The sequence below is a fragment of the Megascapheus bottae genome, chromosome 6 (genome assembly GCF_031878675.1).
Source record: "Megascapheus bottae isolate mThoBot1 chromosome 6, mThoBot2.hap1, whole genome shotgun sequence".
Taxonomy (NCBI): Eukaryota; Metazoa; Chordata; class Mammalia; order Rodentia; family Geomyidae; genus Megascapheus; species Megascapheus bottae.
The window spans coordinates 52,672,098-52,684,361 of record NC_143514.1 but is presented as its reverse complement, the minus strand read 5'-3'; the positions used below and the strand labels follow the sequence as shown (position 1 = coordinate 52,684,361).

At 38.8% G+C, this 12,264-nt stretch overlaps 1 protein-coding gene across 4 annotated transcripts in view; it reads right to left on the bottom strand.

Moving 5' to 3' along the window:
* LOC150061855 (BEN domain-containing protein 5) overlaps positions 1–12,264 on the bottom strand; it is a 971,256-nt gene that overhangs the window by 370,114 nt on the left and 588,878 nt on the right. The window contains exon 2 of one of the 4 annotated variants that reach the window (XM_090334885.1): positions 6,947–6,993. The exons of the other annotated variants lie outside the window; for them this stretch is intronic. The gene's annotated coding sequence lies outside the window, so the exon portion shown is untranslated. The remainder of the gene's footprint in view (positions 1–6,946; positions 6,994–12,264) is intronic. 4 annotated transcript variants of the gene reach the window in all.

Here is a 12,264-nt window from a genome sequence, read left to right as displayed (position 1 = left end):
CTGAGCTTTAGCTCTAAATATACAACTATATACTAAACAAGACCACTCAAATGGCCCACAGTCACCTCAAAATGCCTTGAAGTGAACTAGTGTCATTTTTAACATGTTCTTCCTCTACTATTGCCTTTCCCTTGCAAGGTCTACCAGGTTTTTTAAGCCAGAGATTTACAGATTCCTTGAAGTAAGTTAATCAACCTCATCTCCACAAAGTTTTCAGTTCTTCAGATCATTTCTCCTGTCCCCTTGCCGCAGTTCTTGTCTTAGTTCTGAATCTTAGTGGTTCTTTCTCTCAGCCTTTTAAAACTTTTAATTTCCTTTTGCTTTATTTAGGCTCTGATTACAAGTGTTTTGGGAACCAAATTCATCTCTCTTTAAGTTCTACTTTGAGATCAAGTTTATGATGTGCTTATTGGTGAGCCCTGTATTTTACCTCTAGAAGCAAATCATTTACCGTGTGTGTGTGTGTGTGTGTGTGTGTGTGTGTGTGTGTGTGTGTATGTGTGTGTGTGTGTGTCTGTACTCATGCACACATGTATATGTATGCATGTGTGAATGTATGTATGCATATATTTTTTTCTCAGTCCTGGGGCTTGAACTCAGGGCTTGGCACTGTCCTTGAGCTTTCTCAAGGCTAGGGTGAGTCACAGTACCAATACTAGTTTTCTCTGTGTATGTTGTACTGAGGAAATGAACCCAGTGTTTCATGCATGCTAGGCAAACACTTTACCACTAGGCCATACTGCCAACCTGCATGTATTTTTTTGCTAGTCCTCGGGCTTGAACTCAGGGCCTGAGAACTGTCCTTGGGCTTTCTTAAGGCTAGAGCTCTGCCACTTGAGCTGCAGTACCATTTCCGGCTTTTTCTATGTATGTGGTACCTAGGAATTGAACCTGTGTCTTTGTGTATGCTAGGCAAGCATTCTCCCACTAGGCAAAACTCCCGGCACCCCTGTATGTAGTTTTTTAAATCTATTTTTGCTGGTCTTGGGGCCTGAACTCAGGGCTTGGATGGTGTTCCTGATAGTTTGTGCTCAATGCTAGCACTCTACCACTTTGAGTCACAGCTCTGTTTTTGGCTTTTTAGAATTAATTGGAAATAAAAGTTTCATAGGCTTTCCTTCCCTGGGCTGGCTATGAACAGCAGTCCTCAGATCTTAGCCTCCTGAGTAGCTAGGATTACAGGCATGAGCCACTAGTTCCTACCTTGTATTTCCCTTCCTTCCTTCCTTCCTTCCTTCCTTCCTTCTTTCCTTCCTTCCTTCCTTCCTTTCTTCCTTTCTTCCCTTCCTTCCTTCCTCCTTCCTTCCTTTCCTTCCTGCCTTCCTTCCTTTCTTCCTTCATTCTATTTTTCTTTCTATTTAAATGGTAAATATACTAAAACCCTTAGTGTTATTGAAGTAACTGATCAATTTGACTACATCCAAAATCCTAGGCAGTTATAAAGCCATGAATTTATACCAATACCCACTGTAATTTAGATTCAAGTGCATCTTCCACACTCATCCTAGAACATTGTTTCAAAAGTATAAATTTTACTGTTTTTGCCTGGCTTACAATGTTCCAGTATCTCTCCATTGACTATGGAAATACTACACTGTGAAGAAAAATCCTACTAAATAACATCATATAGCTCTCTGTCTCAGCTTTTTGTTACTAGATCTAATTAGGGAGTAAGGAACAGATAGATATACAATGATGACTGTAAAGACAGTCTTCCGCTGAACCTCTGCTTCTCATTGTGCTGCAATCAGCCTTTGTACAGACAATGCATACTTAGCTTTATCCTTTATAGTCTATCCAATTGTTTCCTGTGACTAGGAATGGATGGTAGGGTTTTAGGCTTGTCATTGTGCCACCATGTTCTCCAGTCTAACTCTCTTAAGTAGTAATTTATCTGACAGAATCTCTCAATCAAGTTTGGTCTTGGATAGGGAGCAAAATTGAATTCTTCAAATTCCAACACCAAGGATTAAAGTCAAGTTTTCTGTTCTTGTAGACAAAAACAACATACAAATCCAAACTAAAACAAAACAAAGACAAGGAGAATAAATCATGAATCTTCCTCATTTGGTAAAGTAAAAGCATTTGTCTCTTGTTGTTTGGTATCATTCCTTTCTTAGGGTACCCATTTGGATAATTACCTGCCAGGCCAGGCTAAACTCAGAAATCTTTTCTGAGCCAGGTAGCCCAGCTTGCTTTAGGAGTATTTTTCAGTGGCTGAATGGCAGGCTCAATGGGCCTTTATAGTCCCCAAAGTCCACAGAGTTCAAGAGATTTATACACTGATGATTGACTCTAATATTGAAACATCATCGAGACCTCAGGGAGGGCCTGAGAACTTGCTGATATTGACATTGAAGTAACCATTGTCAATCTGACTATGAGTCTTTTCTCATCACTTGGGTAAATAGGAATTACCCCAGTCTTATTCTCAAATAATGGTGAAAACAAGTTCTATAATTTGTTTAAGAGCTCTTTCCTTTGTCTATCTCAGAACAACATTTTCAGGGCACATGCCTTTTTTTGTTTTTTAACAGATGAGGAAACTTGGCTTTGTGTTAAATGACTTTCTTAAGGTTTCTCAGAAAGTACAAAGAAAAGCTCAGGAAATTCTCCTAGAATTAGTCAGAATTATAAGGTCAGTCAGGGAATCTTCCTTAATAGTAAACAATAAAAGTACGATTGGAAGGGAACCTTAGGATGAATACAATCTAATCTCCATCTTTGATAGATGGATAAAGCAAGACCTAGAGTAAAAATGTGATTTTCCTGGGGCCCTGAAGTGAGTCTAGCAGAAACAGTGCTTGAATCAGTGCTTATAATTCCCAGTCTATGATATTTTTTATTTAGAACTACCTGCCAAAGGCATAAGTCATTTGAACAGATGAGAATATTAACATCAGAGATATAGCAAGAATTGTTCAAGATGCCACAACTAGACAATAAGAAAGCTAAGGTTAGCTTTGGTTTCATAGAAGAGTAGACATTTAGCTGAATAAGATAGTTATTTTTATTATTATGACCATTTCTATAGTTGGCCTGGTAGCTATCATACATTCAGGCCTCAGGTGATTCAGTTTTATTATTGTAAGTTTCATAGAATTTTTTTCTTTATTACAACTGTTCATATTGTATCTCATGCATTTAATAAATAAAGTATCTACTGATTCTAGGTTCTGATTATGGATTTCAGGTATATGCTGTTTCTCCACGACCTTCCCTAACTGCTACTCCAGAACCCAGCAATCATTGTTTGTATTTGATATCTTTACATGTTTTTTTCTTTTGTAATCAATAAATCATCATTTTTATAACCTTAATGAAAATCAACTAAATGAATAAAATCAGGTTTCATCTTATTATTGCCTGATTATGGAGTTTATATTTTCAACAGTAAAATGGAGTTATTTCAGATTCAAATAGCATGGGTAAATTCTTGACAAACTTTAACTATGTGATTCTAGAGTTAAAATCCAGGTCTCTACTACTGGGATCCTTCACAACCCTACTGATAGGGCATAGTGGTCCACTTCAGAAATGTATAAGGTCTTTGAGTTTCCAGTAAACCAGGGGGAGAGTAGCAGAAAAATGTGAATTGTGGTTATGATTCTCCTTTTCAGAACTGCTTGCTTCTGACCAAGTAATCTAACTTCTTTTTTTCTTTGTTGCTGAAGTGTCCTTTCTTTTAAAAATATTTTTATTATCATCTTTAAATAGTTGTGTGAAGGGGTTGTCATTTAACAAAGCAGTTTATGAATACAATGCATTTTGATCAATGTCACATGTCACTTCTTTGAGTTTCAATTTTCTTTCCCTTAAAATTGAGACTATAATTACTACTTTGGAGGTTATTAGAAGGATTAGAAATCAAGCACTTAAAATGTATGGCTTATCATAGGTGTTTAACAAGTATTAGTTCTTCCTCTTCCTAAATGATTCATCAATATGAAACCTTGTTGACCAAAATAATTAGGCCTTATGTAAACCAAAGCACTATGCTTTAATATCAACAGTGTGCCAGGTTATATATTAAGCTGTGCTTATCCAGTGGTGAAAAACAAAATAGAACTATGTGATCTCTGCCAAAATGGAATTACAGCATAGTGAGGAAGATGTAGACTCATTGAATAACTTAAACATACTATGCAATTTTAAATGATAGTAAATACTATAAAGAGTGAAGCTACAGATCCCATTAGAGGATGGACTAACCTACTTTAGAACAGGTGGGCTCTTTAAAAGAAGTGATATTAAACCTGAGAATGAGAAGGAATCAGCCAGATGAAGGAGGTAAATTTTTTTTTGGCAGTGAGTGAATTTTAATGCATGCAAATTAATGTAACAATTTAGCAGTTTAGAGGATTCAAAAAAGCAATGCATTTTTTTGTACAGAAAACATAACATTTTATCTATACATTACCCTGACAATTAAAAAAAACATAACATTTTAGAAGTATATGAAAACTTCAGTGAGAAGAGGTTGGATAGAGAAGGGGCTGAGTTTAGTAATTTTTGTAGATAAAAGGTGTACAACTGAAGACAAATTGAACATCATAAAAACCTTTCTAGTACAGCTAAAAAAATTTCCAATCAGAACACTAATTATTGTTTTTATCCTTGTATGCATGTGTACAGGAATTGAAAAATGTCTTATGTTAGCATGGAAGAAGAAAAGCCAGGTTCCTCTCTGTAGAAATGGGGATTTACTCAGAAACAAGTGCAAAATGGTAGAATGATGAATGTGTTAGTAGAAGGGAGCTGAAGACTCAACAGCTATAAAGGCCTGATATGGTCTGAGATAGGGTGTATTTCAAAGCTGGCTCTTTAGCTCTGTCTATACACATCTCCCATTACCAAAAGAAATTGAAGCTTGTATCTGCAAAACTGCATATTCACTCCTTTCTGACTAAATCCCTTCTCCCATTTCCTCATTTAAAATATCAGTCCCCGGGCCAGGAGTTTGGCCTAGTGGTAAGGTGCTTGCCTAAAATATCAGTCTCCAAACATCACCTTTCAGACTCCTTAATCAATCTCCCCAAACAGATTTAGTCCCTCTGCCCTAGTGTCCCCGCTCCCGCCTCCCCCCCTGTGAAAAAATTTGTACTACAATAATAACACTTTGAACAGGGCCCTGAGGGCTCATATCTGTAATTGTAGCTACTCAGGAAGTTGAGATCTGAGGATCAGGGAAGTGGCACTGTGGCTCATGTGGTGGAACACTAGCCGGGAGCAAGAAAGCTCAGGGACGGCACCTAGGCCCTGAGTTCAAGCCCAATGACTGACAAAACAAAATGCCAAAATACTTTGTAATAATGTGTATTACCAAGTACACAATGACTGCCATACTGTGTCATAGGCTGTGTTACATATTTTACCTGATGTATCACCAATTGTCTTTATGGAAGCCTGATGAAGTATGTCCTATACTATTACCTGCATTTCACAAACAATGAAAATGAAACTATGCTGACTTATCCTATTAGACATAGAGTCTGGACTTGAATTCTCTGCCACTGGCTTTCAAGAACCTGAAAACTGCCATTGAGCAAAGATCAAATAATTTCTCCTTGTATTTTCCCTATAAGACCCAGCAATTTCAAAGATTGGGTTTTGGATGGATCCATCGGCATATCTTCAGCACACAAAATAGGCTCTGTCACAAAGGAGTTAAGTATTTGCAAAAGAATGTCTTGGCAATTATAGATCCTGACTCGTAAAGACAAAATCACAGAACGTGTAAACAGGTCTGTCCCTTCAGCCTTCAGGCACAACCTGTAGCAGCCTCTGCTGATCTGATTTGTGCAGCAATTGACAGCCTGGGTCCCTCGCCTTCAGTTGTGTTAATGGCATTAGCATCTAGTCAATAATGCTCAGCATTTCATTTTACCACTTTAATTAACAAATTCAATTTGTTCAAACCACTGTGAAAACAAATTAAAAGCTCAAGAATGGTGCCTTCAGAAGGGTGGGGGAGGTAGGGGCTTTTCATGGATTAAGTTGGGTGTTGATCTGTTCTTTGGACATTATCTGCCATTACAAGGCATTATCTGTCCTTTAGCTATTTTTCTATCTCTGACCTATCTTTCTTTCTCTTGGGTGATACCACCAAGATCAGGCAAATAAGCTTCTACATCTCTGAGGTCCATCTTGTCCTTCTATGTGAAGGCAACTGGGTATCCCATCTGCCCTTCAACCTGGTTCTCATTCATCAAAGCAGTCATTTCACATTGGTCTTAAATTTAACAACAATGACAACATTAATAATGAACAATCTCCTAGTTCCGAGAGGACATCTGATAGTATCTGAAGATATTTTTAGCTATTGGTTCTATAGGAAGGGTTTTACTGGAATCACTTGCGAGGCCATGATGCTACAAAATATCCTGTAATGCATGGGGCAGCCCTTCTTGCCAAAGAATTATTTAGCCCCCAATGTGAATAGTGCCAAGGTTGTGATAGTTGTGCTACAATTTTCTACAAATTTACCTCCTTGGTAATTACAATATTCCTATAAGGTAACAATGGGATGGAATCACTGGTTCCCACTTCAGGGCTGGAGAAACTGACAATCAGAGTTGAAGTCATGTACTCACTTTCCTTGGGAAGCAGTAATGCGGGGATCAGAGTAAGTTCCTCTTATCACTTCTAGCTGAATTAAAAGGATGAAAAGAATCTTTTGGAGACTTCAAGTAGCTTTTTGGCTTACAGGTATGTGACTGTCTCCTATACACCTGTTAGAGGACAAGCACACCAGGGCACCAGGGCACTCACATCATAGTCTGTCTAGATCAGCAAGCTCAAATACTTTGGTGGCTTCTAACCTTAAAGAAAATGTTTACAATAAGTAAAGTTGCAAAACGTGGTCCTCCTGTAACCTCTAATAACTCTATCCAATGACTGCATATGAGCTATGTTTTAGTAGAAGACATAGACTAAAAAGACTTACCTGGCTTTTGATCAGTTGTTTCAACTCTTGAGATTCAGTTATCCTTCCTATTTTAGAAAGTAAGAATGGGTAAATCATTGCTACATAAAATGTGATAAACACATAGAAATATTTGACAGATTGAGACAGGAGGAGGTAGAATAGGCAGAAAAAACGGGAGAAAGGAGGAAAGGAGGCTTATGGAAGCTACTATAGAGGATCAAGAGAAAGTTCAGAGAAAAATTGTCCAAAAAGAAAGAGCTGCCTAGCAGGATGAAGCAGCGAGAAGCCCTCAGAGGAAGACTTTTAATGTAGCCGTTACTTGGGCAGGCTGGGTGCATGACCCAGATTAATGGGTCTGTGTATATAAATCAAGAGAAGGCTCACTTTGGAACCAAAGGTATTTGCTGTAGGATACTCTTGAACTGAGATTAACCAAAAGGCACTTCATAGGACTGTTACTCTATTGTAAGGGAATTTCTGATATCGGGATGTGGGATTAGGAATTTGCTTTCATTCCATGGTTTTTCATCTCTGAAGATAGCGACAATGTTGAACACAATATTACAAAGGAATAAAGTTGCAGTCTAGAAACAGGTTCCTGGCAGACTGAGGCCTAGGATTATAAAGTAGCAGATGAGCTTTGTGTGGTGGCAAGTGATAACTAGGAGGAGTGTAAATACCTTGGAATCTCCTTGTAACTACATAAAGGAGGGAAATATTTTAAAAGTCTAGATTTCATCATGGGACATGTAGGGACCCAGTGATACAGAAATGCAGTAAATAATCTTCATGTGACCAGGGTTACATAAATAGAATGCTGAAACTCATTGAATTTGTCATTCATGTTATCTCATTTCATCCTTATAACAATATGCAAGGTTGCTTTGTACCTTTTCAAAATGGAACTCAGACAAATTAAACTATGTGATAAATCTAGGAGGTGGAAGACTTAGAATTTGAAGCATATTCTAAGTAGTAAGTTCTACAAAGTCAGGGCACTATAAAGGGGAAGTGAGACTGTCCAGAAGGGCCCAAATCTCTTGGCAAATGTCTGTCATATAGACAGGTGTTCAAATGTCAGCTCAGGCTGGGATAAAGCTAAGTGGCAAAATGCTTGCTGAGCAGGTGCAATGTTCTGGGTTCCATACCCAGAACCAAAAAGATAAAAAAGCTCAACCGACATTTTTCCTATTTCTAAGTCTTCCTCTTACATTGGAAGCTGTGTCTTGATTTAATGTTGTATCCCTAGAATTTAGTGTGAAGTCCAAATCACAGTGGGATTTCGTGAATAGAAGTTTGACAGATAAAGGAAGGTGCTCAGCAAAACATGAGGGTTTAGAGGTAATGGAAAGTTGAGTCTCATCTTCATCACTTTCTAATTGATTGGGCAAATTATCTTCTTTCATGTTCTGTTCTCATATGGAGAAAATACTAACCCGCCTGACTTTAGAAGGATGGAAGGTTATGTGTATAAAATACTAAGCACTACATATCTAGAAATTAGTTACACAGATACCTATCAGAGATCTGGAAATTTTTTTTTGCCAGTCCTGGGGAGTGGACTCAGAGCCTGAGCACTGTCCTTGGATTTTCTCAAGGATAGTACTTTACCACTTGAGCCACAGCACCACTTCCGGCCTTTTCTGTGTATATGGCACCAAGGAATTGAATCTGGGTCTCTATACATGCTATGCAAGCACCCTACCTCTAGACCATGCTCTTGGCCCCAGAGATTTGAATTTTTATACATATTCTTTCATTTTAAGCAAAATTTCTGAGTCTCATCTTTCCTAACTTATTTCTTCTGCTGATACAGAAAATAGGTAGAAATAAATCTCATTGTGCTTCATGATACTTTGAGTCCTTTGTATAGTCAATAAAAAGCTATACAGATCATCTGTGACTATATGTACAATACTGTTAGGGCTGAGAAGCAATTTGATTCTCCTGGATGATATGTACCACCACATACACTATTACCAAAACACATTTAATGAATACTAGGTTCCAAGCATTGCACCATACTTAAAGCTACAAAGAAGAGTAATTAATATGCCTTAATATGACAATATGCCTGAAGTTCACAAGACATATCTGGAAACAGACAGGCAGTACCATGTGATTTTAGCTGGAATAGGGGAGCAATAAAAGATTATGAGTCTGGGTTGTTGTTGGCAGCGGTGGTGTGTAAATACATGTAGTCAGCCCAGCCTGGATAGAAAGTAGGCTAAGTATCCGTGCCGGCTTCTTGAAGTCATCAAGCTATCTTGGAATTCAAAGAGAACAGTGGCATTCCAGGGCTAGGAGAATTAGATGGTATCGGGCATAGTATCTTACTGGGGATTGGAAGTAATATTTAACATCTCTTGACTGTACAGTCCCATAAGTCAGGCCTTGTGACAGGTATGTATAAAGGAAAGCAAGGCACTGGTTTGTCTCGATGAGCTCACTGTGCCATGTAGACACTGTTAAGGTAACTGCATGATAAATGTCAGAATGAAAAAATCAGGGTGAAAAAGATACCCACCTGAAGCCAGAGGAGAAAGAAGCAGTTAAGTTTCCACAAGGATTCGGGTGGGGCCAGGAAAGTCTTTCTAGAGACTGTGACACTTGAGTTGAGGCTTGAAGACTGACTAAAAGTCTCCTTCCTTCTTTCCTTCTCTCCCTCCCACACTCTCCTTCCCTATTTTCCTTCCTTCTTTCCTTCCTCTCTTCCATCCATCCATTCATCCATCCATCCATCCATCCATCCACCCATCCATCATATTGATTGGTTTACTGATGAAGTACCTGAAGACTTAACTAATTCCAGGAATAAGCAGGGCAGTATGTAAGTAACATTGTGAAGTCTTTGCTTCATTTTCATAGGCAATTAGAGGAAACATACCCACAAATCATATAGCCATTCTATGTTGCAGATGTGGGAACTGAGCATAATGAGAAAATGAAAGTGGTAACACCAAGTCTCTGAGGTAGCTGTACTAGAGAATGGTTTAGACCCCCAGTGTGCTTACGACCAGTTCCCATTCTGTTATAATATACTGTCCTCCCTTACTCAGCTTTTTGTCCCTTTCCTTTTTCCTTTTTGTTTTTGAAAACTCCTCATCTAATGCTCTCAGTAAATTTAGGACTCTCTTGCCTTTCCTCTTTCTAGTTGGTCAAATGTGTTCCTGGGAAGGTTCAGAAATTTTATCCCTAGCAATGTAAACAATTCTAATTCTACATATGGGAGAAGCAGGGTAAGAGAATAAGGCCTCACACTACAATATTTATGACATAATGCAGGTTATTTCTTTCAACTACCAAGGCTAATTCCACCACATAGGTTTGAGGAGGAGGTAGTATTTCTGATTTAGCAGGGTCCTAAACTCTGATTCAAACCACATGGTCCAAAAAAAACCATTTCTTTCTCCCAAGTAAAGAAATCATTCACAGAGAAATGTTCAGGACTGTGTCCTACTCTGGTTTCTCACAGGTGGCATCACCCCTCGTCTCCTATAACATAAAATATCCACAGACACTCAGAACTAAAGCAGGCAAGTTTAAATGCACGGCACCCCCAACTTCAGCTAGAGGTACCTCAAATGGTAGCAATTATAGACCCCGAGAATATTGCATCAGGATGCACCTCTTCCTCTACCTTTCCAGACCCCAAACTGGGGAGACATGAGATATTATGTGATGCTGCTACATTTTCTAGGTTCCAATCCAAGAGTGCTCTAAAGCTTACAGGATGGTATCTGAGTAATAATAAAATAAAGTCTAAACTTTCAAGTTTATTAATAGTCATTAGTAATTGAAGTTTGGATCTGGAATGGGTTCCAAAGACATATTTCATTTCTGATCCCTTAATTGAGATGTGGGATCCACTGAAGGTCTCTAAGTCAAAAGGGATTGTAGCAACCCAATACCCACCTTTCTCTCCCTTTTGCTTCCCAGTCATGATGTAAGGACTTTTTATTATACCAAAGATGTCCATGATCACAGGATGCCCTTCCTCAGCCAGGCTTCTAAAAAATGGGCCCACTAATTGTGCACTGTTGATGGGACAAAATACACCTTTTCTCTTTATAAGTTTACTTTCCCAAGCAACCTTTACATTGACAGAAAACTAAGATAGGATTTCATTTACACACATTTTATTATTTTTTCAGTATGCTTGGAATACAAGGATCATGGTCTCCATTTCATAGATTCAGAAAGTTAAGACCCAGCCAGGCACGGTGGCTCATGGCTGTAATCCTAGCTACTCAGGAGGCTGAGATCTGAGGATCAAGGTTCAAAGCCTGCCTGGGCACAAAAGAACCTGAGACTCTTATCTCCAATTAACCTCTAGAAAACAGGACGTGCGGCTTGGCTCAAGGGTAGGGCAGTAGCCTAGAGCTGAAGAGCTCAGGTACAGTGCCCAGGCCCACTGGTAGAGCTATAGCCTGGAGCTGAAGAGCCCAGGGATAGTGCCCAGGCTGAGTTCAAGCCCCATGACCCACCCAGAAAAAAAATAAATAAATAAAAGAAGATAAAGAAAGTAAGACCCAAAGAAACCCAGATGGAAAGTAGCAGGCTGGGATCAGAATCAAACTATTTCTTTCTTGGTCTATTTTCTGTCTCTACAGCAGAATACCTGAGGCTAGATCACTTATAAAGAAAAGAGGTTTATTTAGTTCATGGTTTGGAAGTATACAAACAGGTGTCATATCTAGCAAGGGCTTCATAATGTGTCACAACATAGTGGAAAAGTGAAAGGGCAAATGAGTACATGAAGACGAGGCAAACCATGTGGTGTATATAGTCTTGCTTCTTAACAACTTACTCTGTGCTAACAAATACAGCCTCTTGATACATCTCTCTTAATGACCTAATGATTTCTTATAGGCCTTATTTTCTAATATTGCCAATTTGATTTGGTAATCATATTTCAACAGGAATTTCAGTGAGTAGGAGAAACTATAACAATCCCACACTGAGATCCTGGGGTTATCACTGTATCCCAGGGAACATTCTGGTTCAGGCAGTTTTACACAGATGCATTTCATTTCCTGGTGAATTTTCCCAGACACCTGTGATGGATTTTCAGCATGCTATGTGACTGCTGTGGGTTTTAGATCTATGTCCCAACAGTGAACCTATAACATACTATAGACACATGAGGATTACAATTAAGATACTGTACATGAAAATGTTGCCCAGTTCTGGTTCTAATAAAAACTCAGGGGGCCAGGAGCGTAGCCTAGTGGTAGAGTGCTTGCCTAGCATGCACAAAGCCCTGGGTTTAATTCCTGGGTACCACATACTCAGAAAAAGCTAAAAATGGTGCTGTGGCTCAAGTGACAGAGTAC